General features: G+C 42.7%; 1 protein-coding gene across 2 annotated transcripts in view; it reads right to left on the reverse strand.

The window, feature by feature from the left end:
• SGSM3 (small G protein signaling modulator 3) overlaps positions 1 to 24,503 on the reverse strand; it is a 276,018-nt gene extending 251,515 nt beyond the window's left edge. Inside the window, exon 1 of one of the 2 annotated variants that reach the window (XM_085601237.1) lies at positions 24,369 to 24,503. The gene's annotated coding sequence lies outside the window, so the exon portion shown is untranslated. Of the gene's footprint in view, positions 1 to 24,306 lie in introns of both variants that reach the window. The other variant, XM_085601236.1, reaches the window with a different exon arrangement.
• Positions 24,504 to 27,486: the final 2,983 nt, after the last annotated feature.

Raw genomic sequence — 27,486 nt, forward strand, 5'->3', positions numbered from 1 at the left:
AGATTTGGAGTGTGTTGTAGCAGGTGCCAGTGTCTTTTCAGGCTTTGCCTGATTTGGTGATGACCAATGCTGTAGTCTGTAATAAATCTTATTGCTGAGTCATTCTTATTTTTTCTTTTACCATCAGTTGTAAACATCTGTTTGCGATCTAACTTTGATACTGTTGTCATGGTGTTTTTAAGTGTGGACTTCTCATATCCTCTTTCGGATAGTCTTGATATGATCTCATTCCCTTTGGTTTCGAAGACTTCATCCTCGCTACAGTTTCTGCGGGTCCTCAGAAGTTCTCCTTTAGGGATATTTTTGATGTTGTGACGTGGGTGGAAGCTGTCAGCTCGCAGGATGGAATTAGCTGCAGTGTCCTTTCTGTAAAGTTTGCTTTGTAACGTATTGTCTTTGACATAAAGAGTAACGTCCAGGAAATTGACCTCCTTTTTGGAGAAAGTGTGAGTCGTTTTGATTCCCCAGGGGTTTTGGTCGAGTTTTTCCAGAAATCTTTTTAGAAGTGTTTCATCTCCTTGCCAGATGCATAAAATGTCATCGATGTATCGTCGCCAGAGTATTATGTGTGAGGTAAAATCGGCGAAGTTATGGTCCCACAGCCAGAATTTTTCCACGTGGCTCATGAAGATACATGCGTACGGCGGCGCGAATTTGGCTCCCATAGCTGTCCCGCGTCTCTGTCTGTATATCTTCCCATTGAAGCTGAAGACATTGTTTTCCAAGCAGAAGTTCAGCATTTCAAGAGTCATTTTGTTGCATTCCAGTAAGTTGGCTGATTGTGTCCATAATGAGAGTTGTGCTGCAGTTAGTCCATCGCGGTGTTCGATGGATGTGTACAGGCTGACAATGTCAATAGAGACTAGTATGAAATCTGGTTCCCACGTTATATCTTGGAGTTTGTTCAGAATGTCTTTTGTGTCTTGGATGAAAGACGGTATTTCTTTCATTAGTCCCTGTAGTTTTCTGTCCACGTACTCTCCTATTCGTGAGCAGGGCGAATTAATTCCTGCTATGATGGGTCTTCCTGGTGGAGGGTAGGTGCCTTTATGTATTTTGGGAAGGAGGTAGAGGGTTGGCATGGTGGGGTACGGTATGTACAGGAATGATTTTTCTGATTGGGATATAAGTCCCAAGGTATACCATTTGTCAAGTCTGGTTTTAATGGATTTGAGGATGTCTGCGGTTGGATCATTCGTGAGAAGTTCGTAACAGGTGTTATCCCCAAGTTGTCGATTTGCTTCTAGTATGTAGTCATCAATGTGTATTGTGACCGGGTTTCCTCCTTTGTCAGCCTCTTTCACAATCAGGTCTTTCCTGTCTTTTAGTTGTTTTATCGCTCTCCTCTCTTCTGGAGTGGTGTTATGTGGGAGGTATTTTAATTTTCGTTGGTGTTTAGTGTATTCTTTTTCCAGATCACGTGTAACTGCTAAGTGAAAGGCATCTATGTTGTTCCCTGCCGGTAGTTGTGGTAGGAAGGTAGATTTCTTGGTTAATTTGCTGTCTATGGAAATGTTGGTTTCAATTCCTAGTTCCAGCGCAGTTGTGGTCAGTGTATCTGAGTCATTTTCTTCCTCGCTCAGGTGAGTTAGTAAATCCACATTTTCTAGTTCTTGGATTGATAGTTCCGAAGTGGTAGCTATGAGTGGCGCTTCCTGTCTTATGTCCCTGTCTGCAAAGAAAGCCTTGAGTTTTAGTTTGCGAATGAATTTGAAGAGATCTATTTGTGTTTTGGTCAAATACCATTGGGCAGTTGGGCAGAATGAGAGTCCTTTGTTGAGTATGCTGGTTTCGTTTTCGGACAGTTGGATGTGGGATAGATTTTTTATTAGGTTGCTGGACATTATGTTCTTCTTTCCATCTCCTTTTTTCTGGATCTCGTAGTTACGCCGATTGTTGGTGTCTGTTGGCGTCCAAATTGTTGGGAACCTCCCATGGTTGTAGTATTTGTGGTGTTTGAGGCTTTCATACCGAGTCGGTAACGTAGTACTTCCTCTAAAAAATTGACCTTGCATCTTGGATTTTCACTTTCCGATGCCGGTGCAGGTGAGTCGATGTCAGAGCTAGTAGTGGTTCCTGGGTATTGCTCAGAATTGTTCGTATTTGGAGTATCTTGTGGTTTCGTGTCGTACTTTTTGGCAAAAGTGTACACTCTTCCGAATTGGTAGTCAAGTTGGTCTCTCCTGAATTTACGATTCTTTCTTTTTATGATATCCTCTTCGTATTCGTCAATGATTTGATTAAGGATCTCGTAGTTCTTCTTTATGAGTTCTCCCCAGTTAGAATCCTCTATGTGTTTGCTTAATGAGTCAACTTCAGTTTTTGCTATATTGTATTCCTCTTCTGCATGATCTATGAGTTGTCTGATCATGTTATTAGAACATTCTTTAAGGTTCTCCTCCCATTTCTTCATGTATTGAGGGTTGGTGGAGTCTGAAGGGGGAAAGATTAGTATTCTTAACCCCCGTGGGATTCGGTCTGCTTCAAGGTATTTTTTTAAAGATTCTGCTTCCCACCATTTGCTGGTTTCTCTTTTTACTGCGCGTTCCAAGTTTTGAAATGTATTTCTTGCTGATGTAGGGTTTGGTTTGGACGTTGTGCTCCTATTGGTTAGAGGTTCAGTTGAGAAAGTTTCCTCAATCCTTGTTGAACGTTGTGCTCGTCGGTCTTGGCACGATGCCATGGGTTCTGTATTTGATGTATTTTACAAGTTTTCCGATGTCACCTGGTAGGTGGTGTTTGTTAGTATCTATTCACAGAATTTCAAGCTTATCGGTTTTCGAGGATATGGCCTTATGGTAAAGTTTTTCTTCGGAAGAGGGGAGAAAGGCCCCTATCCCTTACTCGCCAGGTAATAAGCGTTAGTCGAGAGGTACTGGTTCTTGCCCAATGACAGGGGGAAACCCCTATCCCCCTAGTTTTAGCAAAAGTTCTGATGGGTTGTCAAGGCAAGATTAGTGTATTCTGATTCTTGGAGGAAAAAATTCCAATTCAAAGCAAGTTGATTTAAACGTGAGCTAGTCCTTTATTTGCACTCATACATAGGGGTGGGTATGAGAAAAAACCAAGGGGTGGCACAGCCAACACGTGTTTCGCCCCCTACATGGCCTATAGGCCTGGGGCTTCTTCAGGGCGGGTATTACTGAAAATGGACGTTTCCACGATGTGCTAGAAAGATATAGTCGGATTCTAAGGGGAGGGGATCAAAAAGGAGAAAAGAAATCCTTAGTTCAAAGAAGGAGGTAAAGCCGACGGGAGTAACTGCTTCGTTGCAATGCTTACCTCAAATCTTGGCTAATGCCCGGTACGAGTGTTCTGTTTCATTCAGTTCTGTTTGTGCGCTTAGCGGAGGCAGCGTAAATAGCGGGGCTCATGGAAGGACATCCGGGTCGGGACCCGGAAGTGGCCTGGTTCGTGCGGGAGCGCCATTTTGGATAGGGAAGGGGACGGGGGAGGTAGATTGGCCGTTTAAATGTCATGTTAGTAGTCAAGGACAAATAAAGTTTCTAGTAAGAAAAATTATAAAGATTTAGTTGAGTTGAAAGGGGCCAATGGATCATTGGCCATTCAAGAAGGTGCGTAGAAATATAAAGCGAAATTCTAGGGGATACCAAGGGTCGGACTGTGGAATGGTTCTGGATATATAGTGTAGATTTTGTACAAAATACTATTCAGACACATTTCCAGGGGAATGAGAGGAAATTCTAGGTTTTAAGATAGGGATGTTAATCATAATGGTTTCACACCCTAGGGAGAAAAAACAATCAGAAAAGGTGGACATTCAGTTAATACAATTAGTCATCTCCCAGCCATACATGCATTTCTGCATCTTTGTTGAGTCCTAGTTCAGTTGTTTTGAAGTTCATGATCAGCTCGCTTTCGCGTCTGCGAAGTCTCAGTTCTCGGTTTCCTCCTCTTTTGGTCTGGTGTACAATTTCCAGTCCATAGAAGATGAAATCCTTTTTGTGTTGATGTTTGTCTGCAAAATGTTCCGTCAGGGGGTGACCGGATGTGTGTTTGTGGATATTACGGTAATGTTCTTGTATCCGGATACGTAGGGGTCGGATTGTACTCCCGATGTATGGTAGGTTGCATGGACAAAGGATCACATAAATGCAAAATTTGCTATTGCAATCAATCCATTCTTTTATTGTGAATTCTTTTCCTTGTGTCATTGGTATCTTTTTGGTTTTGTCGCGGCTCAGTTTACAGACACTACAGTTCTTGCAGGTATGGTATCCTGGCGGTCTGTCTAGAAAGGTGGTAACTTGTTTGCGTTTATCCTCAAATTCTGATTTGCACAGTATGTCTTTTAGGTTCGGGGCACGTCTGAAGGTTATCTCCGGATAGGTTTTGATTTCATCAGCTAGATTTGGAGTGTGTTGTAGCAGGTGCCAGTGTCTTTTCAGGCTTTGCCTGATTTGGTGATGACCAATGCTGTAGTCTGTAATAAATCTTATTGCTGAGTCATTCTTATTTTTTCTTTTACCATCAGTTGTAAACATCTGTTTGCGATCTAACTTTGATACTGTTGTCATGGTGTTTTTAAGTGTGGACTTCTCATATCCTCTTTCGGATAGTCTTGATATGATCTCATTCCCTTTGGTTTCGAAGACTTCATCCTCGCTACAGTTTCTGCGGGTCCTCAGAAGTTCTCCTTTAGGGATATTTTTGATGTTGTGACGTGGGTGGAAGCTGTCAGCTCGCAGGATGGAATTAGCTGCAGTGTCCTTTCTGTAAAGTTTGCTTTGTAACGTATTGTCTTTGACATAAAGAGTAACGTCCAGGAAATTGACCTCCTTTTTGGAGAAAGTGTGAGTCGTTTTGATTCCCCAGGGGTTTTGGTCGAGTTTTTCCAGAAATCTTTTTAGAAGTGTTTCATCTCCTTGCCAGATGCATAAAATGTCATCGATGTATCGTCGCCAGAGTATTATGTGTGAGGTAAAATCGGCGAAGTTATGGTCCCACAGCCAGAATTTTTCCACGTGGCTCATGAAGATACATGCGTACGGCGGCGCGAATTTGGCTCCCATAGCTGTCCCGCGTCTCTGTCTGTATATCTTCCCATTGAAGCTGAAGACATTGTTTTCCAAGCAGAAGTTCAGCATTTCAAGAGTCATTTTGTTGCATTCCAGTAAGTTGGCTGATTGTGTCCATAATGAGAGTTGTGCTGCAGTTAGTCCATCGCGGTGTTCGATGGATGTGTACAGGCTGACAATGTCAATAGAGACTAGTATGAAATCTGGTTCCCACGTTATATCTTGGAGTTTGTTCAGAATGTCTTTTGTGTCTTGGATGAAAGACGGTATTTCTTTCATTAGTCCCTGTAGTTTTCTGTCCACGTACTCTCCTATTCGTGAGCAGGGCGAATTAATTCCTGCTATGATGGGTCTTCCTGGTGGAGGGTAGGTGCCTTTATGTATTTTGGGAAGGAGGTAGAGGGTTGGCATGGTGGGGTACGGTATGTACAGGAATGATTTTTCTGATTGGGATATAAGTCCCAAGGTATACCATTTGTCAAGTCTGGTTTTAATGGATTTGAGGATGTCTGCGGTTGGATCATTCGTGAGAAGTTCGTAACAGGTGTTATCCCCAAGTTGTCGATTTGCTTCTAGTATGTAGTCATCAATGTGTATTGTGACCGGGTTTCCTCCTTTGTCAGCCTCTTTCACAATCAGGTCTTTCCTGTCTTTTAGTTGTTTTATCGCTCTCCTCTCTTCTGGAGTGGTGTTATGTGGGAGGTATTTTAATTTTCGTTGGTGTTTAGTGTATTCTTTTTCCAGATCACGTGTAACTGCTAAGTGAAAGGCATCTATGTTGTTCCCTGCCGGTAGTTGTGGTAGGAAGGTAGATTTCTTGGTTAATTTGCTGTCTATGGAAATGTTGGTTTCAATTCCTAGTTCCAGCGCAGTTGTGGTCAGTGTATCTGAGTCATTTTCTTCCTCGCTCAGGTGAGTTAGTAAATCCACATTTTCTAGTTCTTGGATTGATAGTTCCGAAGTGGTAGCTATGAGTGGCGCTTCCTGTCTTATGTCCCTGTCTGCAAAGAAAGCCTTGAGTTTTAGTTTGCGAATGAATTTGAAGAGATCTATTTGTGTTTTGGTCAAATACCATTGGGCAGTTGGGCAGAATGAGAGTCCTTTGTTGAGTATGCTGGTTTCGTTTTCGGACAGTTGGATGTGGGATAGATTTTTTATTAGGTTGCTGGACATTATGTTCTTCTTTCCATCTCCTTTTTTCTGGATCTCGTAGTTACGCCGATTGTTGGTGTCTGTTGGCGTCCAAATTGTTGGGAACCTCCCATGGTTGTAGTATTTGTGGTGTTTGAGGCTTTCATACCGAGTCGGTAACGTAGTACTTCCTCTAAAAAATTGACCTTGCATCTTGGATTTTCACTTTCCGATGCCGGTGCAGGTGAGTCGATGTCAGAGCTAGTAGTGGTTCCTGGGTATTGCTCAGAATTGTTCGTATTTGGAGTATCTTGTGGTTTCGTGTCGTACTTTTTGGCAAAAGTGTACACTCTTCCGAATTGGTAGTCAAGTTGGTCTCTCCTGAATTTACGATTCTTTCTTTTTATGATATCCTCTTCGTATTCGTCAATGATTTGATTAAGGATCTCGTAGTTCTTCTTTATGAGTTCTCCCCAGTTAGAATCCTCTATGTGTTTGCTTAATGAGTCAACTTCAGTTTTTGCTATATTGTATTCCTCTTCTGCATGATCTATGAGTTGTCTGATCATGTTATTAGAACATTCTTTAAGGTTCTCCTCCCATTTCTTCATGTATTGAGGGTTGGTGGAGTCTGAAGGGGGAAAGATTAGTATTCTTAACCCCCGTGGGATTCGGTCTGCTTCAAGGTATTTTTTTAAAGATTCTGCTTCCCACCATTTGCTGGTTTCTCTTTTTACTGCGCGTTCCAAGTTTTGAAATGTATTTCTTGCTGATGTAGGGTTTGGTTTGGACGTTGTGCTCCTATTGGTTAGAGGTTCAGTTGAGAAAGTTTCCTCAATCCTTGTTGAACGTTGTGCTCGTCGGTCTTGGCACGATGCCATGGGTTCTGTATTTGATGTATTTTACAAGTTTTCCGATGTCACCTGGTAGGTGGTGTTTGTTAGTATCTATTCACAGAATTTCAAGCTTATCGGTTTTCGAGGATATGGCCTTATGGTAAAGTTTTTCTTCGGAAGAGGGGAGAAAGGCCCCTATCCCTTACTCGCCAGGTAATAAGCGTTAGTCGAGAGGTACTGGTTCTTGCCCAATGACAGGGGGAAACCCCTATCCCCCTAGTTTTAGCAAAAGTTCTGATGGGTTGTCAAGGCAAGATTAGTGTATTCTGATTCTTGGAGGAAAAAATTCCAATTCAAAGCAAGTTGATTTAAACGTGAGCTAGTCCTTTATTTGCACTCATACATAGGGGTGGGTATGAGAAAAAACCAAGGGGTGGCACAGCCAACACGTGTTTCGCCCCCTACATGGCCTATAGGCCTGGGGCTTCTTCAGGGCGGGTATTACTGAAAATGGACGTTTCCACGATGTGCTAGAAAGATATAGTCGGATTCTAAGGGGAGGGGATCAAAAAGGAGAAAAGAAATCCTTAGTTCAAAGAAGGAGGTAAAGCCGACGGGAGTAACTGCTTCGTTGCAATGCTTACCTCAAATCTTGGCTAATGCCCGGTACGAGTGTTCTGTTTCATTCAGTTCTGTTTGTGCGCTTAGCGGAGGCAGCGTAAATAGCGGGGCTCATGGAAGGACATCCGGGTCGGGACCCGGAAGTGGCCTGGTTCGTGCGGGAGCGCCATTTTGGATAGGGAAGGGGACGGGGGAGGTAGATTGGCCGTTTAAATGTCATGTTAGTAGTCAAGGACAAATAAAGTTTCTAGTAAGAAAAATTATAAAGATTTAGTTGAGTTGAAAGGGGCCAATGGATCATTGGCCATTCAAGAAGGTGCGTAGAAATATAAAGCGAAATTCTAGGGGATACCAAGGGTCGGACTGTGGAATGGTTCTGGATATATAGTGTAGATTTTGTACAAAATACTATTCAGACACATTTCCAGGGGAATGAGAGGAAATTCTAGGTTTTAAGATAGGGATGTTAATCATAATGGTTTCACACCCTAGGGAGAAAAAACAATCAGAAAAGGTGGACATTCAGTTAATACAATTAGTCATCTCCCAGCCATACATGCATTTCTGCATCTTTGTTGAGTCCTAGTTCAGTTGTTTTGAAGTTCATGATCAGCTCGCTTTCGCGTCTGCGAAGTCTCAGTTCTCGGTTTCCTCCTCTTTTGGTCTGGTGTACAATTTCCAGTCCATAGAAGATGAAATCCTTTTTGTGTTGATGTTTGTCTGCAAAATGTTCCGTCAGGGGGTGACCGGATGTGTGTTTGTGGATATTACGGTAATGTTCTTGTATCCGGATACGTAGGGGTCGGATTGTACTCCCGATGTATGGTAGGTTGCATGGACAAAGGATCACATAAATGCAAAATTTGCTATTGCAATCAATCCATTCTTTTATTGTGAATTCTTTTCCTTGTGTCATTGGTATCTTTTTGGTTTTGTCGCGGCTCAGTTTACAGACACTACAGTTCTTGCAGGTATGGTATCCTGGCGGTCTGTCTAGAAAGGTGGTAACTTGTTTGCGTTTATCCTCAAATTCTGATTTGCACAGTATGTCTTTTAGGTTCGGGGCACGTCTGAAGGTTATCTCCGGATAGGTTTTGATTTCATCAGCTAGATTTGGAGTGTGTTGTAGCAGGTGCCAGTGTCTTTTCAGGCTTTGCCTGATTTGGTGATGACCAATGCTGTAGTCTGTAATAAATCTTATTGCTGAGTCATTCTTATTTTTTCTTTTACCATCAGTTGTAAACATCTGTTTGCGATCTAACTTTGATACTGTTGTCATGGTGTTTTTAAGTGTGGACTTCTCATATCCTCTTTCGGATAGTCTTGATATGATCTCATTCCCTTTGGTTTCGAAGACTTCATCCTCGCTACAGTTTCTGCGGGTCCTCAGAAGTTCTCCTTTAGGGATATTTTTGATGTTGTGACGTGGGTGGAAGCTGTCAGCTCGCAGGATGGAATTAGCTGCAGTGTCCTTTCTGTAAAGTTTGCTTTGTAACGTATTGTCTTTGACATAAAGAGTAACGTCCAGGAAATTGACCTCCTTTTTGGAGAAAGTGTGAGTCGTTTTGATTCCCCAGGGGTTTTGGTCGAGTTTTTCCAGAAATCTTTTTAGAAGTGTTTCATCTCCTTGCCAGATGCATAAAATGTCATCGATGTATCGTCGCCAGAGTATTATGTGTGAGGTAAAATCGGCGAAGTTATGGTCCCACAGCCAGAATTTTTCCACGTGGCTCATGAAGATACATGCGTACGGCGGCGCGAATTTGGCTCCCATAGCTGTCCCGCGTCTCTGTCTGTATATCTTCCCATTGAAGCTGAAGACATTGTTTTCCAAGCAGAAGTTCAGCATTTCAAGAGTCATTTTGTTGCATTCCAGTAAGTTGGCTGATTGTGTCCATAATGAGAGTTGTGCTGCAGTTAGTCCATCGCGGTGTTCGATGGATGTGTACAGGCTGACAATGTCAATAGAGACTAGTATGAAATCTGGTTCCCACGTTATATCTTGGAGTTTGTTCAGAATGTCTTTTGTGTCTTGGATGAAAGACGGTATTTCTTTCATTAGTCCCTGTAGTTTTCTGTCCACGTACTCTCCTATTCGTGAGCAGGGCGAATTAATTCCTGCTATGATGGGTCTTCCTGGTGGAGGGTAGGTGCCTTTATGTATTTTGGGAAGGAGGTAGAGGGTTGGCATGGTGGGGTACGGTATGTACAGGAATGATTTTTCTGATTGGGATATAAGTCCCAAGGTATACCATTTGTCAAGTCTGGTTTTAATGGATTTGAGGATGTCTGCGGTTGGATCATTCGTGAGAAGTTCGTAACAGGTGTTATCCCCAAGTTGTCGATTTGCTTCTAGTATGTAGTCATCAATGTGTATTGTGACCGGGTTTCCTCCTTTGTCAGCCTCTTTCACAATCAGGTCTTTCCTGTCTTTTAGTTGTTTTATCGCTCTCCTCTCTTCTGGAGTGGTGTTATGTGGGAGGTATTTTAATTTTCGTTGGTGTTTAGTGTATTCTTTTTCCAGATCACGTGTAACTGCTAAGTGAAAGGCATCTATGTTGTTCCCTGCCGGTAGTTGTGGTAGGAAGGTAGATTTCTTGGTTAATTTGCTGTCTATGGAAATGTTGGTTTCAATTCCTAGTTCCAGCGCAGTTGTGGTCAGTGTATCTGAGTCATTTTCTTCCTCGCTCAGGTGAGTTAGTAAATCCACATTTTCTAGTTCTTGGATTGATAGTTCCGAAGTGGTAGCTATGAGTGGCGCTTCCTGTCTTATGTCCCTGTCTGCAAAGAAAGCCTTGAGTTTTAGTTTGCGAATGAATTTGAAGAGATCTATTTGTGTTTTGGTCAAATACCATTGGGCAGTTGGGCAGAATGAGAGTCCTTTGTTGAGTATGCTGGTTTCGTTTTCGGACAGTTGGATGTGGGATAGATTTTTTATTAGGTTGCTGGACATTATGTTCTTCTTTCCATCTCCTTTTTTCTGGATCTCGTAGTTACGCCGATTGTTGGTGTCTGTTGGCGTCCAAATTGTTGGGAACCTCCCATGGTTGTAGTATTTGTGGTGTTTGAGGCTTTCATACCGAGTCGGTAACGTAGTACTTCCTCTAAAAAATTGACCTTGCATCTTGGATTTTCACTTTCCGATGCCGGTGCAGGTGAGTCGATGTCAGAGCTAGTAGTGGTTCCTGGGTATTGCTCAGAATTGTTCGTATTTGGAGTATCTTGTGGTTTCGTGTCGTACTTTTTGGCAAAAGTGTACACTCTTCCGAATTGGTAGTCAAGTTGGTCTCTCCTGAATTTACGATTCTTTCTTTTTATGATATCCTCTTCGTATTCGTCAATGATTTGATTAAGGATCTCGTAGTTCTTCTTTATGAGTTCTCCCCAGTTAGAATCCTCTATGTGTTTGCTTAATGAGTCAACTTCAGTTTTTGCTATATTGTATTCCTCTTCTGCATGATCTATGAGTTGTCTGATCATGTTATTAGAACATTCTTTAAGGTTCTCCTCCCATTTCTTCATGTATTGAGGGTTGGTGGAGTCTGAAGGGGGAAAGATTAGTATTCTTAACCCCCGTGGGATTCGGTCTGCTTCAAGGTATTTTTTTAAAGATTCTGCTTCCCACCATTTGCTGGTTTCTCTTTTTACTGCGCGTTCCAAGTTTTGAAATGTATTTCTTGCTGATGTAGGGTTTGGTTTGGACGTTGTGCTCCTATTGGTTAGAGGTTCAGTTGAGAAAGTTTCCTCAATCCTTGTTGAACGTTGTGCTCGTCGGTCTTGGCACGATGCCATGGGTTCTGTATTTGATGTATTTTACAAGTTTTCCGATGTCACCTGGTAGGTGGTGTTTGTTAGTATCTATTCACAGAATTTCAAGCTTATCGGTTTTCGAGGATATGGCCTTATGGTAAAGTTTTTCTTCGGAAGAGGGGAGAAAGGCCCCTATCCCTTACTCGCCAGGTAATAAGCGTTAGTCGAGAGGTACTGGTTCTTGCCCAATGACAGGGGGAAACCCCTATCCCCCTAGTTTTAGCAAAAGTTCTGATGGGTTGTCAAGGCAAGATTAGTGTATTCTGATTCTTGGAGGAAAAAATTCCAATTCAAAGCAAGTTGATTTAAACGTGAGCTAGTCCTTTATTTGCACTCATACATAGGGGTGGGTATGAGAAAAAACCAAGGGGTGGCACAGCCAACACGTGTTTCGCCCCCTACATGGCCTATAGGCCTGGGGCTTCTTCAGGGCGGGTATTACTGAAAATGGACGTTTCCACGATGTGCTAGAAAGATATAGTCGGATTCTAAGGGGAGGGGATCAAAAAGGAGAAAAGAAATCCTTAGTTCAAAGAAGGAGGTAAAGCCGACGGGAGTAACTGCTTCGTTGCAATGCTTACCTCAAATCTTGGCTAATGCCCGGTACGAGTGTTCTGTTTCATTCAGTTCTGTTTGTGCGCTTAGCGGAGGCAGCGTAAATAGCGGGGCTCATGGAAGGACATCCGGGTCGGGACCCGGAAGTGGCCTGGTTCGTGCGGGAGCGCCATTTTGGATAGGGAAGGGGACGGGGGAGGTAGATTGGCCGTTTAAATGTCATGTTAGTAGTCAAGGACAAATAAAGTTTCTAGTAAGAAAAATTATAAAGATTTAGTTGAGTTGAAAGGGGCCAATGGATCATTGGCCATTCAAGAAGGTGCGTAGAAATATAAAGCGAAATTCTAGGGGATACCAAGGGTCGGACTGTGGAATGGTTCTGGATATATAGTGTAGATTTTGTACAAAATACTATTCAGACACATTTCCAGGGGAATGAGAGGAAATTCTAGGTTTTAAGATAGGGATGTTAATCATAATGGTTTCACACCCTAGGGAGAAAAAACAATCAGAAAAGGTGGACATTCAGTTAATACAATTAGTCATCTCCCAGCCATACATGCATTTCTGCATCTTTGTTGAGTCCTAGTTCAGTTGTTTTGAAGTTCATGATCAGCTCGCTTTCGCGTCTGCGAAGTCTCAGTTCTCGGTTTCCTCCTCTTTTGGTCTGGTGTACAATTTCCAGTCCATAGAAGATGAAATCCTTTTTGTGTTGATGTTTGTCTGCAAAATGTTCCGTCAGGGGGTGACCGGATGTGTGTTTGTGGATATTACGGTAATGTTCTTGTATCCGGATACGTAGGGGTCGGATTGTACTCCCGATGTATGGTAGGTTGCATGGACAAAGGATCACATAAATGCAAAATTTGCTATTGCAATCAATCCATTCTTTTATTGTGAATTCTTTTCCTTGTGTCATTGGTATCTTTTTGGTTTTGTCGCGGCTCAGTTTACAGACACTACAGTTCTTGCAGGTATGGTATCCTGGCGGTCTGTCTAGAAAGGTGGTAACTTGTTTGCGTTTATCCTCAAATTCTGATTTGCACAGTATGTCTTTTAGGTTCGGGGCACGTCTGAAGGTTATCTCCGGATAGGTTTTGATTTCATCAGCTAGATTTGGAGTGTGTTGTAGCAGGTGCCAGTGTCTTTTCAGGCTTTGCCTGATTTGGTGATGACCAATGCTGTAGTCTGTAATAAATCTTATTGCTGAGTCATTCTTATTTTTTCTTTTACCATCAGTTGTAAATATCTGTTTGCGATCTAACTTTGATACTGTTGTCATGGTGTTTTTAAGTGTGGACTTCTCATATCCTCTTTCGGATAGTCTTGATATGATCTCATTCCCTTTGGTTTCGAAGACTTCATCCTCGCTACAGTTTCTGCGGGAATGAGGTGAGTTGTCAACCGCCGCGACAGCAGCAGGTTATTGCCCAACAGTGTCGGGTGCCAAAGCCACCCTTTCCACAGAGCGTAAACCCTCAGAGATACAGTAATGAGACAAGATTCTACACCGAGGAACAGGTAACAAAGCTACCGCACTCTAGTGCTGTTTCGCAGTATCGGCTGCAACGCGATGAGAGTGAGTCAGAAGAGAGTGATTGGCGGTGCCAAGGAGAGGAAGAGGAGTGCGTACTTGGCGCGACTCTAGAGGTAGTCCAGACAGGCCCTTTTGTGGATGGAAAGGTAAATGATGAAAATATTACTTTCCTAGTAGATACTGGTGCTACTCATTCAACTGTTAGGTCAGCTGACGTCAAAAATCTTTCCCTCTCGAATTACACAATCCAAGTAGTTGAAGTCTCCAATCAACAGATAAAAACGTATCTTACTGAGCCTGTTAAAGTTAAAATAGGCAAATTCACCGAAATGCATCGCTTTGTTGTTTGCGATACCAGCCCTGTAAATTTGTTAGGAAGGGATTTGCTGCGCAAGATGAACTGCAGAATTTTTTGTACCCCAGATGGCATAGCTTTTGAAACTCCCGATGAGGATGTACTGTATAAAATGACCATGGCCAATGTGGAACCCGAAGTTACTGAGGCATTTTTTGTATTTAATCCAGAGGAATTGCCTCAGGAATTGAAGAAAACAGTGAAACCCGAGGTATGGGATTTCACGGAAGAAGATATGGGATTGATGAAAAGGGTAGACCCTGTGAAGATAACTGTAAAGGAAGGAATAAGTTACCCGAATATTCCCCAATATAAATTGACACCAGAAATAATTGCAGGAGTGACTCCTATAATAGACAAAATGATTGAACAGGGAATTTTGAAAGAGATAATGAGTAGTCCATGTAACTCACCAATCATGGGTTTGAAAAAGCCTAACGGAACTTTCAGGATAGTACAAGACTTGAGAAAAGTAAATAAAATTGTTGTACCTTGTTGTCCCATTGTACCAAACCCTTCAGTGATTCTATATCAGATTCCCCATGATGCAGAATGGTACACAGTCATTGACCTGTGTCACGCTTTCCTCTCCATCCCATTGCACCCTGACAGCCAACAGATTTTTGCGGTTCGGCGAACGTACCTTGGCATGGTGCCGAATCCTACAGGGGTATACAGAAAGTCCATCGATATTTAATCAGATCCTAAAGAAGTCCCTGGAAGATTTAAAAATGCCTGAAAGTTCAGTACTAGTGCAATACATCGATGACCTACTGGTGGCATCGAGAACCCGAGAAGCCTGTGTGGTAGATACAGTTGCATTACTGAATCAGGAGGACTTAAAGTATCCCCATCGAAATTACAATTTTGCAAAAAGAAAGTACAATATTTAGGCCATAAAATTGAGAAAGGTCTGAGAAAAGTGACTGCAGACAGGATCAGAATAATAAAGGGAATGAGAGCACCAATGACTCAAAGAGAAGTGAGAATGTTTCTTAGAATGGTTGGATACTGTCGTCAGTGGATCAGCAACTTTTCACTGATTGCAAAACCTCTGGTACGCTTGACGAAGAGTATTGTGAAAGACCCCCTTGAATTGAACAAAGAAGAATTGAGAGACAGCTTGTGTGAAGCCCCGGCACTTGGAATACCGGATTATGAAAAGGAGTTTGAGCTCTATTGCAGTGAGAGAGATGGATGTGCACTTTCTGTGTTAGTACAGAAACAAGGGAAATTAAGACGACCAATTGCATATTTCTCAGCTGTATTAGATCCTGTAGCTGTAGCGTTGCCTGGTTGTTTGAAAGCAGTGGCTGCTACCTGTAAGAGTTTGGAACAGAGTGAAGGAATTGTGATGGGATACCCTGTGAGAGTGTTTGTACCCCATGACGTTGCGATCCTTTTAACAAGAAGCCGCACTCAGTTTATGATGCATAGTCGTCTCACTAAATATGAGAAAGTCATTTTGAGTGCTATGAATGTTAGCCTTGTGAGGTGTCTCAATGTGAACCCCTCAACATTGCTGCCTGATGCTGTAAATGTGGAAGTGAAAGATGATGTGGAACATGATTGCCTGGAAATGCTTGACTTTTGCACTAAGCCGCGCCCAGACATAAAAGATGTACCTTTGAAAGAAAGTGACTATGTGATGTTTGTTGATGGGTCATGCCTGAGAACTGAAGAAGGAATTTTGAATGCTGCCTACGCAGTATGTACTGTAGCGGCTGTTTTGGAAGTGTCATGTCTGAAAGGAGTGAGATCGGCTCAGGTTGCTGAATTGTTTGCATTGACAAGAGCATGTAAATTGGGAAAGAATTTGAGAGTCACTGTGATTACTGATAGTCAGTATGGATTTGGAGTTGTGATTGATTTTGGGCAGATTTGGTCCCAAAGAGGGTTCTTGACATCGAGTGGCACTCCTATAAGGAATACGGAAGTGGTTGGCAAGTTGCTTGAGGCGATACAGCTGCCTAAGCAATTGGGGGTAGTAAAATGCGCAGCCCACTCGAAGGGTGCTGATTATGTATCAGCGAGTAACGGATTCGCAAATGACATAGCGCAATATTGTGCGCGAAACCAAAATTCAGTCAACAGGAATCGGGAAAAGGAAATTAACTCATGTCCCTTACTTTTTACTAACACTGTGAGTACTTGGGAGGAGGTGAGGCAGTTACAGGAAGAGGCAGGAGAAGAAGAAAAGAAAAAGTGGATACAAATCAGGATGTGCACCACGAGAGGCAGACAGAGTTTGGGTTTATCGGGATGGAAGACCAGTATTGCCTGATAGCATGATCTCTACCATGGCACAGATGTACCATGGACAAGCACATGTGGGTAGAGATGCTATGATTAGACTTTTCAAGCGGACATGGTATAATGCCAAGTTTCAGCTGGTAGCTGAGAGCCTTTGTCAAAGATGTCTAATATGTCAGCAATACAATCCAGGAAGGAAAACAGTGGCGAGTCTGGGAACAATAGGACGGGAGGGAGGTCCTTTCACCAGAATGCAGATTGATTTTATTGAAATGTCCCCATGCAATCGGCTAAGGTATGTTCTAGTAGTTGTTTGTCGGTTTTCACGCTGGGTGGAAGCATACCCGACCAGAAGGAGTGATGGGGTTACAGTAGCGAAACTCCTACTGAGAGAGTTCATTCCAAGGTTTGGTTTCCCAGTTACGATTGAGTCAGATAGAGGAAAGCATTTTGAGAATTAAATCATAAAATTGATTTGTGAAGCATTGAATGTACAACAGAAACTGCATTGTGCCTACCGTCCAGAGGCTTCTGGATTAGTGGAACAGATGAATGGCACCATTAAAAACAGATTGGGAAAAATATGTTTGGCCACAGGTTTAAAATGGCCTGACGTCTTGCCTCTAGTGCTCATGACTATTAGATCGATTCCTGATAGGAATACTGGACTGAGTCCCCATGAGATTGTTATGGGTAGAGCGATGAGACATGTTTTCATTCCTGTCAACAAACTACTGCCTATATCTGATGACTTTGTGTTGGATTATTGCAAGGGGTTGGCTGATTCCGTTCATTCTGTGTTTCATCAGGTTGGATCGGATGCAACCACCCTTGAAAAGAAGCCAGCTCATTATTTGAGTCCAGGAGACTGGGTGAGAATCAAAGTGCATAGAAGAAGAAATTGTCTGGTCCCATGTTGGGGAAAACCACGTCAAGTGATTTCTGACCACGACAACGGCTGTGAAATAGTAAAGAATTGGATTCATGCGAGTCATACTCTCCGGATCCCTAGTCCTGTAAATAAACCTGAGAAAGAATATTTGGGAGAGTCAGATACCAGTTCTGAGTCAGAAACAGAAGAAAACAGAATAAGACAAGCTCCGAGAAGGGGAGAGTTGGAACCAAGTCAAGTTCCAGAACAAGAGAATTTGCCATTAAGGAGACGATTGAAAATTTTGGATACCATCTCCGAATCAGATACTGAACAGGTGAGAGTACAAGAAAAAGTAAAGGAGAATATTGAGGAAACTGACAAGGAAATCCTTGATAAAGAAGTCCCACATGCAAGTACGAGAGAAATTCCACCTGAGAGCTTAGAACTAGAAGGTGAGGAACTAGATACAGAGAGTGAGGGTTAGACTGTTGCGGAAGACTCCAAAGCAGGTGTAGGGAATACACATATCCAGGTAGAAGAAGGGACAGTAAGTCAACAGGAAGATGGCGTGGAAGAAACACGAGGGGGGACAATTGTAGCTAGGGAACAGGAAGTCATGAAAGAAAAATCCAAAGAAGGTAAAGGTCAAATCAAGACCGAATCTGAAGAAAGTGAAGAAGAAGCACAAGAGGGACGAGTCTTGAGGAAGAGAGCTTGGAAAACCGAGCGAGGGAAGAAGGGAACTAGGTTGAAAAGGCCAGCAAAAGAGGAAATTTGGCCAAACAAAATAAAAAGACTGAGGTATCGATTGACAAGAGTGAAGTTGTCTAAAGCAGAACAAGTGAATGAGGTGTCTAGTCAAGAAAAATCAGAAAACCTTGATCCAGCACACTTGGAGAGAGAAGCGAATTAAGACACCCAACCAAAAGTATAAGTCACCGTAATGGATGTATGTGGCACTTCCGAAGTACAAGAGGAAGCAGACAGCCAAGAAAGTCTAGCTGTACCGGAAGTGGTTGAAGAGGAAGAAGATTCGGAAATCCTGAGAGTTATCTTTTCTGATATCGGAGAAGAAACGGATGTTCAGGAAATTCTGAATCAAGACTGCGAAAACAAGGTAAAAGACGATCAAATGCCAAACTGAAGCGACGAGAGGAAGTTGCAGGAGAGATTGAATTACCGGATAAGACATATAACCAAAAAAGAACCAAGTAGGCGCTTAGAGCCTTGGGTTTAGACAAAAGCTAGTTGTGAATAAAAGAGGCTAAGTCAAAAGACACAGATCATTTCTAAAATGGCAAACACTGAAGGTAGAAAACCTACACGTGTGTTCCTTTGAAGATGGTGCAAGGTGTGCTATTGTTGTACAGGAATACTAATGCTTCTATGGAGTATATTAGCTCTAATAATTTCGTTTAGAGTAACGTTCGAAAGGATAGAGAGTCATATTGAGAATAAGACTAATTTAGGGAAGGTTCATGATACTCATACAACTAGATTGATAGATAGAACTGACTTACATAAGGATAAGTCTATAACAGATTTTTCTAATAAAGTTTTTTCAAAGTTATTGTATGAATATGTAAAGACTATGGATGTTAGAGATTGTTATGTTTTCATGCAGTTACCTGCATCGGTGTCAGAAGGTGTTACCCATCTCCACCTTCCTGTGACATATGGAATAACATGTAGTGTATTTGCGAGTTTGTTTTATAAAACAGGGAAATTAGACTATTATTACTCTGATGTAGATAATATTTTCTCACAAGTACCTGTAGTTCCTGAACTAAATAAGATAAAACCTGGTAACGTTTTAGGTGAATATTTCTTAGAAACTAGAGAATTAACTTTAGAAGACGTGTTTAAGAATAATCTTACTTGAAGTCTGAGAAAAGAAGAGAAGACCTTCTTGGATATGGTTGAAGAGAGGAAAATTAAGATGCAAAGAAAGATACCCGACATATAGAATCATGGGAGGATGGGGATTTAAAGGAGGAAACGATCCGGTATTCCCTGGATTATATTTCATCTGCGGGAAAAAAGCTTATTATCAGTTGCCGGACCATTAGTATGGCACGTTACCTAGGCCTGGTCTTCCCAAAGGTATTTCATGTGGGAAGGGGAAAAGATTGTGTGCATGAGATAGGTAGGCAACTAACACGTAGAAGGAGAGAAAGTTGGTCAGAAATTGTGGGGGATATTTTTGGAGCACTGATACCAGCCGTTGGAATATCTCTGAATGCGCATAAAATTAGAACATTTTCTACAGTAGTGGATCGCTTATCGACAAGCACTGCTGGAGGATTCTTACTGGTAAATACCGAAATGGTTGCCATGAGAGCAACGGTGATGAAAAATCGACTTGCCCTTGATATTATTTTGGCAAAAGATGGAGGAGTCTGCGGAATGCTGAAGGTGCAACATTGCTGTACTTATATTCCTGACGAGAGTCAAGATTTGAAAAAATATATTAAGAATATAACAGACTTACATGAGGAAATTGTTCCACTGGAGTTTGAAAGTGTTTGGGAAAAGATTGGTAAAGGGTTTTCTACTATAAAAAGCTTCTTAATCAAAATAGGTAGCTCATTTGTAGGTAAGATTTTAATGCCAGTGACTTGTGTGGTAATACTAATATTAATTTTGAGACTAGGATGTGTATGTATAAAAAGAAGAAAGTTACAAAATAAAATGAGAAGTTGCCAAGAAAAAAGAGAAAGAAACAAGGGAAAGAGAAATGGGAGATCTAGAATTGGAAGAATGGAAAGAAAATATGTATAAGAAAACAAGAGAGGATGAGATGGAGGAAACAATGATGTGACGTAACAAAGTGTAAGAGAACTGAGAATTCATTTCCATAAATTTTAACTGAAATTTAGTGGGATTTGTGGTGATATTAAAAATCACCAAAGGGGGGATTAGTGGAGCAGGTAAAACGAAATTTTGTATTTCTTCTCTATTTTGCATGAAAATACTAATTACTTAATCATTCTAAATACTAACCTGTATTAATTGTTTGGAGTGTTACTACTAATCAACTTTTCACCTTGATAAACACAAGATACACGGGGACTAAATGCTAATTGCATGGCTAATAATTATATTTTAATGTTTGTTTTGCTTAAGTTGGCATTCGGGCCTACTAGGCAGCAGTATTCAAAATGGAGTTCGGAAGTGGCCACTGTCGTGTAAGCGCGATGTCTACTGCGCAGACTTGGATGGCTCTGAAGATCTCCAGGCGAGCTCCAAAGTGGCCACCGTGTTCCTTGTCAAGGATAGGAACGTGGAGGATTGCCAGAACTCAGCTAATATGAATGACAGACAAGGACAATGAAGACCTGTATCCAGAGGTCTACATGTTGTTACTTCGGAACTTTTCGCATGAGAACTGGATGACATATTCAATTTCCTGAGAACCAAAAAAAACCTGGGAACCAAGTTCAGTATTTCAAATTTTAGGAGCTTAGCCAATCAGGACACTTCGATTCTTAGAGAATACTGCCGATTACCTTAGAATTTAATATAAAAGGGGAACTTTAGAAGAGGGTATAGACTAGTGTGTTAGAGAAGTGCGTTCCGAGTTTCCGTTGGTGATTGCTGGTGAGGAGAGTAAATTTGCTTGCACGATTGCCTGGTCCTTGTGATACCTTTGGACTGTGTCGTGTCAAGCAAAAGAACTTTTCCCGGACTTATTGGATCTTGGCCTGCACTTTGATTGGACGATTTCACCAGAAGGGATTTGATTTATGCAGGGCTGACTGATTTGGGAAAATGGTCACCGGTATCTGAATTTAGGTAAATATAATTGTTATGCAAATTTATGGCAAAATATTCATTGAACCCTGATTTGATTAAATGCTGATTATGCCAATGAAAGAGAATTAGATAAACTAAACATTGATTAACAAAAATTAGTGTGATTCTTTTAATAAGGTATTGATTAATCAAAGGTTCCGAAGCTTTAATGTGTTTTAGCTGGTTCTAAATCACCATCAACCAGTCCAACTAATTGGTCCATCGACCAAGTGGTGGAGTGCCTTGATGTTAAAGTTAGGATTCTATAGATACAGATGTGTATAATGTATATATTGTAAAGAATTTCTTCCTATAGGTAATAAGGTACCCCCACATGTCCAGCGCTTCTTTCCTCCTGTGCAAAGATTCGGAGTGAGACGTATGAGTGTTGGTGTTATGGGCCCCACCAATGGATGCGTGTGTGAATGAGTTAGTGTGATGACGAGTCTGTGACGCAGGGAGGATATGTAAATCTACCCTTTCTGCTGGAGCATAATCAAGACCACAAGCTTGTGGTCAAAACTTGTCATCCTAACATGCTAAGACAATAGAGACAATAGATTCTCTTTATTGCATCTTCAACTGGAGTCTGTGCCCTTGTTTGGCCCACCGTCGTTTTTTGGGATCCTGGATATAGATTATATATATATATATATATATATATATATATATATATATATATATATATATATCCTACAGTAGGTAGTTATAGTTAGGACCTATTTTCCATATGAAATCTGCAACATTTTATTCCCAATATATTTGGCGCTGATCGACGAATCTTCGCGAAATTTTCAAAACTTTTGGCCAGCTCCGGTCCGCTCCTATCCTGAAAGTCTCGGGATGATACGTGTAGCAGGGGCAGAGAAAAAAGGGGAGTCCCAAAACATGTTTTCCCCATGCAATTTCCCATAGGACCTTTAGCCGCAGCTACAGCCCGAACTGCTGAACGGAATAACACCAAATTTGGCAAAGATGTAGTCCTCTGTTCAGACTCGTGCCTTTTGCTTAAATGGTGTCAATCTGTTCAGTAGTTCCTGAGAAAATTACAGTTAAAAAGTACATATATATCTATGGTCGCGCTGGATCCGCGCACCCTCTCGATCACGCGCTGAATGCTAATTGGCTGTCAAGTGGCTGTCAACATTTGAAACCAGGAACTTGGCAGCCATTTTGGTGCTCGGTAGAAGCAAGGCTGAAGAAGTCTGTGGAATAAGTGTGCAAAACGTATAAAGGGGGCAGGGTAGAAATACCCTGACCCTCTAGACCTGCTTAGGGGGTCCCAGAAGGACTCCCAGGTCACCCCACTTATTATTATTTTTTTTAAAAGCCACAAAGTGTGCGTAGGGTGCGTGGATCCTGCCGTAAAAAAAAAAAGAGCTTTCAAATCCCGGGGGCAAAATTATTAAATTTAAAGGGGACCCAGCGGGTCATCCCAACCCCGGGGACCGCCAGCCCAGGGACCACCACCCCCCGGGGGCTTTATGTATTGAGTGAGGGAGGCTACGTGGCCCCCTCCTGGAGCCCTCAAGGGCCCTGGGGACCGCCACCCCTCAGGGCCGGCTCCTGCAGTGTCCTGGTGTGCCCACCCCCAAGACACTGTTGTTTGCTATGAGAGGGAGGGAGTCTCCCGCCCTCCCATAGCAAACTTGGTTTGGATTTTGAAAGAGAGAGCAGGGAAACCTGCTCTCTCTTTCTAAATCCAAACCATATTGCTTTTCCACACGGGGAGCTGCATGTCAGCAGCTCCCCATGTGGAAAAGCAATGCCGGCTCCCGAAGGACACAGGGAGTCGGCTGGGACCGTGGGGGCGTTGGGGCTCCCCCAACGGTCCCCAACATATTTTATAACCTATGGTTTTTTCAGTGAATATATATATATATATATATTCACTGAAAAAACCATAGGTTTCAGGGCTGTTATAGTTAGCTGGACATTTCACTCGTACAAAACCATTGAATTTCCTCCGTTATAGTTAGTTCTGCTAACTATAACTCGCGCGCCCGCAATCCACTGCTGATGACGTCACGTATTACATCTACTAGGTGATGTCATCAGTGATGTCATTTGAGATGTCATACATATACACACACACATACACGCACACATTTTAAAGAATTCTGCATATTCGCGTATAAACGTCAGCACAAACGTGTATTTCCATTGCATAGTCATAAAACTAAGCATTTTTTTCCACTAATCTAAGCTTTGGAAAATAATGATGCGATATAGCTCCCACAAATTTCGATGCAGCATTCAGGACATTTTCAGACACAAATGGTTCATGCTCCTATAATTCTTTCTTAGGTTGTGTCCGCCAATCTACCCTCACGTGTCTCCTTTAATAAGATTGACATGTCACACTGCCCTTCTCTCCAGAGCCTCCTCCCTGCAACCATCCTCCTGCTCTTCCCTCCATGACTCATTTCGCTAGAATACTTGGTGTTATCCCCTTTGCCTCCCTTCTAAAGTCACTCTATAACTTTCTAAGCCCTACTACCCTCTTCAGTATCCCTTTACCTATACCCAACCTTTATACTGACCAGTGTTATCTCTCTATGCCATTCTTATACATATATAGGTGATCCACTGCCTATAAAACCTTTATCACTGTCTATGCTCCCGCTATTCGTTTTTCTGAAGCGCCCTCTCTATGGCCAAATGACATTTCACTTCTGCTTCTCTTTCAAATCTCTCTCAAGTCACCTTTCTGCACACCCTATATACTCCTGTTGTTTTGTCCTACTACACAGTACACATGTCCCCTTCCTATGCCCTCCATCGTACTCCTATCTAGACGCCCCCAACCGCCTCTTCGATTCGTTCCTGCCACTTCCAGTCCCATTACCCTACATGTCATGTGTCCTATATCACCGAGCCACACTCCAACCCACCCACTCATTCTGTCCTCTACCTTCACCTCGACCCTCAGTTTTACCCCCACTGCCCCTAGCCTGTCTCTTACCGGAAACTCACCCTTTTCCCATTGCACCAGTTACCCCAGTCCCAACCCGGTTGCCTAACTTCCCCTAACTGAATTCCCCTCAGTCCACTCTTCTCTTGTTGCCGCACCACCTGCGTACCTCATTACCCCTGCCTGCACCCCCAAACACCCCTCTGCTATTGACTCCTGTTTTCCCTAGACTACTGCCCCCTCTCCCTCTGTTTACTCCCAACTCTCTACCGCCACCCTGGTGCCACAACCCCGAATAATGCCCTTTTCACGCTTCTTCATTTATGTATTCCCTCTCGGATTGCACCCCCTAGCAGCCAACCACCCCTCCATGTATGCTACTCATCTTCTGGTAGCATCTTATAACCCACCATCGTCTGCAATCCAACATGTTGGCCACTCTCTCGCCATTGCCCGCCCCCTCTGCCCCTCAGTACCAGAGTCTGTACCCACGCCCCCACACCTGCCATAGGCCCCCTTTTAGTTGCTATGCTCTCCCCACTCTGTGCACTCCGTACGGTCCACCACTACTGGGCCCCATCCTTACCTGATCTATTGCTTCTTCCTAAATTTCAAATGTCTCCCTCCACGGTATCCTCGCCGCCTCACCTGGGTAGATCCGGATCTCCTGCTGTCCTTCCCCAGCTGCTGCACCTGTGCCTGTGACAGCCAAACCTCTCCAATGCGCATGCTCGGAGCCCAGAAGTACGTGGCATGCCGGGGAATGTAGTCATCATTTTGCTGTAATGCTTACGCACGGTTCTAGTCACAAACTAAGGGTCACACCCTCGGCAAATGCGACAGTCGTAGAATGGGCGGTGTCAGATGTCATGACGCATTTAGACAGCGCGTGACGACAATGGTGTCTTTGTGCTATTTCAGGAGAGCAGCGGTGGGTCCGGACAAAAGACAGACCAAGAAGCATCGGAAACCATAATCTGCTTATGAAATCAATAGTTAAAAAACCGTATGACAGTAGACATTTTGCAATTTTCCCCCTTTTCTCAATGTATGCGGGTTATCATTACTATTTACGGGAACCATGGAAACCAAATAATAAACCTGGCATTCGCGAGTGGCAGTCAGTTTAGAATGCTGCTGGGTCCTATTCACAGAAAAGGACCAGCGCTCCCTTCGGCCATCTTGGAATACACCGTATCAATTCTATGTGACGGCCGGGGGCTCAAATTATGCTCAAATTGCTCTTTCCTGAACTCAAAGCAATACTTGATTTGTAAAAAAAGAAGTTCCAGGGCCCTTGTCAGCAGGCCACTGCAGCTTGCACTATTAGCCATCACACTCATACAAGTGTGACAATTTAGTCTTTAAATATACATTAAAATGACTAACACATGCCACCCAAGTGGTAGATAATAGTGATTTCTATTCACATTTAATTATTAAACAGCTGTTGTACTCCTAAAAAAAGGAAAACAGAGCCACCTTGTGGCAGGCTGTCATAAGAGCCGAAGTGGACAATAAAGTGCCGGTGCCGAGCACCAGAAACCACCTGCTCAAATTAAGCACTGACTCAAAGCATTCAAAGTTAACAACTATCTAAAGACAGTCCTAACTAAAGTACACCCTGGAAATATGTGCACAAAAAACTACAAAAAGTGACTAGGTACAACCAATACCCAACAACTCAGTCCCATAGAACAAGTGCTCACTATGTCTTCTTCCTCTTATTTATTTATTTATTTATTTAAGGCAGTTTTATATAGCGCAGACTTTACCCAAAGGTGTCAGAGCGCTTTACATTAGAACCAAGACCGTTACATGAAATGTACATACTTACAAGTCACAAAATACAAAAAGAAAGAAGAAAAAGTAAAATAAAACAGTAGATGCAGTCACACAAAAGTCAAAAGGCACACTAGGATTCGGAACGTACAGGCATAGATTACATATTTACAACATTGTAAGAACTTCCTTGAGGGGCATGAAAACGGATGCATTAATTCTGTAAGTGTCTTTGGAAGAGAAGGGATTTGAGGTTGGCTTTGAAAGTCCGGATAGAGATGGTGTTATGGAGTAGTGGAGGAAGCGAGTTCCAGATTCTGACCGCACTGCCTGAGAAGGATTGAGTCATCGATCTTTCCTTTTTGAAGGTGGGGGGCTCAAGCAGAAATTTTTCGGCATTGCAAGAGGGTCTAGAGCCTCCAGAGATTTTAAGTTTATTTGCCAGGTATCGAGGGGAGGAAGTGTGCAGGGCTTTGTGGGTGATGCAGGCAAGTTTGTAGATTGATCTTGCCTCAGTGGGAAGCCATCGAAGAGAAAAAAGGATGGGTGTGATGTGGCCTTCTAGGCACACGTGGTTACGCCATTAAGGAGACGACCGGGACCGTTGGGGTTGTAGACCGCTTTACCAATTGGAAAGGGTGTTATTATACGGGATACGAAGGCTCATGAGGAATAGACGGTTACCATCGGAAGAGGTGACTTCACCGCGGGTCGAAGTTTGACCCGAGTAAGGGTGTCCAGATTCAGGGATTGTAACCTGATTCAGTGACAGCCCGTGTAGGGCGTTTTACCGGGGCGGTGACGTGGCGCAGAGGAGGGGCAGGGTGGGGGGTTGCAAAATGCAGCAAACGGACGATTTCAGGTAAGTTACGAAAAAAATTAATAAAACGAATTTCGTTGCGCGGGCTGCATCGCCAAATGCGATGCAGCGCGCGCAACGAAATTATATTATATATTATATTATATACTTATAGGGTAAATAATTGTGCCCTGCATTGAAAATAAATTAGATATTAATTCCTCCGTATTCATCTTCTCTGTTGATGTATGATGTCCAATGCCCAGGTATGGGAGGGTAATTTAGGTATACCCCTGGTTTTTGCTTAGTGATCACTTCTTTTGGCCCCAAAGACAAAATAAGCCACTGAGTGGAGTACGGATTTGAGAGGGGAAAGGTGAGATTTGGGGAGGCCAGTAAGCAGAGAGTTGCAATTGTCCAATCTAGAGAGGCCCAGAGATTGGACCAAGGTTTTTAGGTCTTGTTCAGGAAGGAAAACGTCAAATCCCCCAGAGAAGGCACAGTTGGTAGCATGCATTCTTTGCAATGGAATTGATGTGTGAGTGTAGATTGAGCTTTTTGTCGAGAATGACACCAAGGGATTTAGCGCTGTCAACGACGATAGGTTTGTTATTCAGCAAGTTCAGGTTATTCATCCAAGATTGAACAGGAGGGCGGGGGGGGAGTGAGTTAGAGAGGAGGAGGAATTCAGTTTTGGAAGGATTCAGAATGAGTTGATGAGCTAACATCCAGTTTTGAATAGAGTAGAGAGTAGAGTTGAGGATTGAGATGTCGTGTGAGGAAGATACTTTAAGGTAGATTTGGGTGTCATCGGCATTGAGGTGGTAGAGTATCCCAGATTTTTTAAAGAGATTGCCCAATCGTTCCAAGTAAAGATTGAAACGAGTGGGTGCGAGTATAGATCCTCGAGGGACTCCTTGACCTACCGCCATTGTAAGGATAGTTGTTTCGCTACAATTCTTTCTGTAATTTTCGCAAGAAAAGGGAGCTTGGTGATGGGGCGGAAGTTGTTGGGGTCATTCGCATCAGCGGAGGTTTATTTTTTAGAAGAGGGGTAACCTGTCCTGCTTTAAAGGCCATTGGAAGGGAGCCTTGGCTGAGGAAGCAGTTAATCAGATTGGTCCAATAGGAAAGTGTATGGGTGTAGAAGTCAATGACGATGTTACTCGGGATGGGGTCGGAAGA

Source organism: Triturus cristatus, chromosome 4_2 (assembly GCF_964204655.1).
Source record: "Triturus cristatus chromosome 4_2, aTriCri1.1, whole genome shotgun sequence".
NCBI lineage: Eukaryota > Metazoa > Chordata > Amphibia > Caudata > Salamandridae > Triturus > Triturus cristatus.